The sequence below is a fragment of the Lupinus angustifolius genome, unplaced genomic scaffold, assembly GCF_001865875.1.
Source record: "Lupinus angustifolius cultivar Tanjil unplaced genomic scaffold, LupAngTanjil_v1.0 Scaffold_8_288, whole genome shotgun sequence".
Classification (NCBI taxonomy): Eukaryota; Viridiplantae; Streptophyta; class Magnoliopsida; order Fabales; family Fabaceae; genus Lupinus; species Lupinus angustifolius.
In genome coordinates this window covers 28917-32027 of record NW_017718087.1, presented here as the reverse complement: position 1 = coordinate 32027, position 3111 = coordinate 28917, and the positions used below count along the sequence as shown (strand labels likewise).

Here is a 3111-nt window from a genome sequence, read left to right as displayed (position 1 = left end):
TTAAATAAAAATAAATGATAAAAAACTTTAGAGTATATTTGGGTTGGGGAAATTAATAAGGTTATAGTCTCACTACAGGCAATCAATGTGCTAAATTAAAATATTAATATTAAAATTAATCTAGATTGAAGAGAAATTTTTTACTATATAATATCACACATTTTTCTATGCTAATAAGGTGAAAAGATACTCTTGATAGTACTAAAAGGGGATGTGATATTTTGTAGTACCTGAGAGTCCTTGACTATGGGCTAAATATGAGTTTGTTAATTTGTATAATTTTTAATTTGAAATCTGGTCATTTATTTTTTCAAACACACATGTCACCATCTCAATCCATTACTAAACTCTCTTTAATACTAGGGAGGATGTAATTTCCCAAAAATATGAGTACAACTTCTATCCAATAATGGATTCCTCCCCTGTAGAATACAATGCAAAAAAAATTCCTTAAATTTTAAATTTCTTTTATTAAAAAATAAATCAAATTGAGGACAAATGGATACCTTTTGTGATACATGTCATCATCCTATTGGACTCTAGTACTAGAGAGGATCCACTCTAAAAAATAAGTCCAACTATAAAGTTAGTGCTTTGGAGGATTCCAATGCCAATTAGAGACAGAGAAAACTCTACTATAGAATCTCTTCTTAAACAGCATATTAAAGAAAGTATGGCGAAAGCTTCATATCAATTGACTCTCTTTGTAATGTTGCTTTTGGTTGTATCAGGTATTTCTCCTTCCATCTTTTTATAATAAGCAGTCTACAAGTGCTTATGTTTTCTTAATACAAATAAAATGAATTGAATAGGTTCGAATGATAACTTCAACTTGTTGTGTCTGATAATACATTTATTGAATTTTGAAAAAAATACTTTGCTTAAATAATACATTTTTCTATCTTTTTTCATGGCAAAATTTTCAGGTTTGACAATACAAACAGAGGGAACTCCATGCAAGAATGATGAAGATTGTGTTAGTCCTTGCAAACAACATTGCGGGGGTGGGCGTTGCACTGCTCTGAGAACTTGCAGTTGTAATTGCGATTTAAAAACAAAACATGTATGACATATCTAACCAATTTAGGTTCAATAAAATAAACAGAATAAAGTGATGTGGTAATATCTATTGTGTGAGACGACATATATATCATAAAAGGTTCATGTTTATCTCCCTGAATTGCGCTAATCTTATCATCAATTACATATATAATGTTACGAAAAAAATGTATACATTAACATTATATAAGTTTTATATAATATCAATCCATCATCCACCATAAAAAGGAGATCAAATTAAAAGTATTAATGTTATTCATCAAGAATCAACACAATAGAAAGAATATCAAATTGAAAGTAATAATGTTGTTAATCAAGAGTCAATACAATAGAAATAAGATTAAATTAATCAAATGATATTATTGTTCATGAATACGATCTTGGTTTCTTGACTAAAGAATGAGAGAAATATATAATATGATAAAATATGAACAATATTTGATGAAGAATAATAATGCTCAAGAATATCATCTTAGTTTGTTAACAAAAAAAATAAGAGAAATCTAGAATATGATGAAATATGAAGAATATTTGTTCAAGAATACCATATTGATTTGTTGGCCAAAGAATATGATCAAATATGAGCAATTTTTGCGCAAGAATAACAAGAGAAAAATATGATGAAATATGAACAGTTTTTTGCTCAAAAATAACAAGAGAAAAATATAATGAAATATAAGCAATATTGTCTCAAGAATATCAAGAAGAATCAAGAGAAAAAGAGAATATGAAGATTGTAAAAGAGAATAAAAAAGAAGAGAACAAGAAGATGAATAAAGATTCTTTGGTTTTTGACTTGAAATATGGTTGTTGAACTTAGGAGTGTAATTGCACTTTGTTCTTCCTATACTTATTTTATTGAACCCCTTGAACCAATGTTGTTAAAACCATTTCATATCCGCTAGTTGAACCAGTCTTAATACTGGTAAGGTACAATAATTATACAGTCCTACAATTATACTGCTCAAAACACGTCAAAATTGGTCATACGGTCGGTATTTAATTGAACTGGTATATTAGTTTTTAACTTTTTAATGAAAATAAAAAATATATTAGTTTTTTATTATTTTTCGAATTAATGTTAGTATATTATATATGTATATCTAATTTCACTGGTATGCGGTTTAATTAGTGAATCATCAGTTGAACTATTATACCACTGTACTAGTATCCTAACCGATTTGATGACCAGTACGATATTAATAACATTGCCTTGAATAACTCTATTCCTCTATACAATGGAAGACATATATAATTGTTGCTCTAATATCATATTACAAAAATTAAGGAGCAAAAAAATAATAATTACCTTTATTGACAAAATAAATTACATTTATTGAATGAAATTGAATAAATAGAAAAGTTAAGAAAAAAAAACTAACTAACCTAACAATTAAAATTGATTAATCAACTAAATCTAATTATAAAATGTAAATGTATTTAAAAGAATTACTAGCTCATAATATACTATGAACCCAAAATATCAAAATATATTTCAGCAAAGATGTGTGAAAATTTAAAATATGAACCAAATATTACCTTAATTAAGTGAAAAATTAAAAATTTAAGTTAGCATTGAAGATTTCCAAAATTATATGGAAATATCATAACACCATATTATACAACATTAAAAATATTTATTTTAAATAATAAAATTAGTTTATATATATATATATATATATATATTAATTATTTAAATCCATCTAAGAGAAAATTCCAACATGCATGTCATTAATTCAAATAAATTAATGGGTTAATGAGGCTGTTTGAATGAAATTTCCATATACTTCTTATAATGTGAAATTATTTCATTCCTTCCGCTTTTGCAACTGATTTATGAATTTGGAGGAGTGACTTTGTTGCGCATAATGATTTATTTTGCTTGAATAAGGTTGCCTCATACAGGTTAATTGTGGTTCAAAAAGATTATAACTTATTTTTGGTAAAACAAAGAGTATTTTTACTTTATCGTAAATAATTAATCTCTTTCAGAGTATGTGACTAATCATCCAACAAATATTACGTCTAAGAATCGAATATTTAACCTAATAT

General features: G+C 26.1%; 1 long non-coding RNA gene across 1 annotated transcript; it reads left to right on the top strand.

The window, feature by feature from the left end:
- Positions 1-623: 623 nt before the first annotated feature.
- On the top strand, positions 624-1125 carry LOC109337600. The gene is made up of 2 exons (XR_002106471.1): positions 624-731; positions 927-1125. It is a non-coding gene; the product is annotated as an uncharacterized LOC109337600 (long non-coding RNA).
- The last annotated feature ends 1986 nt before the right edge of the window (positions 1126-3111 follow it).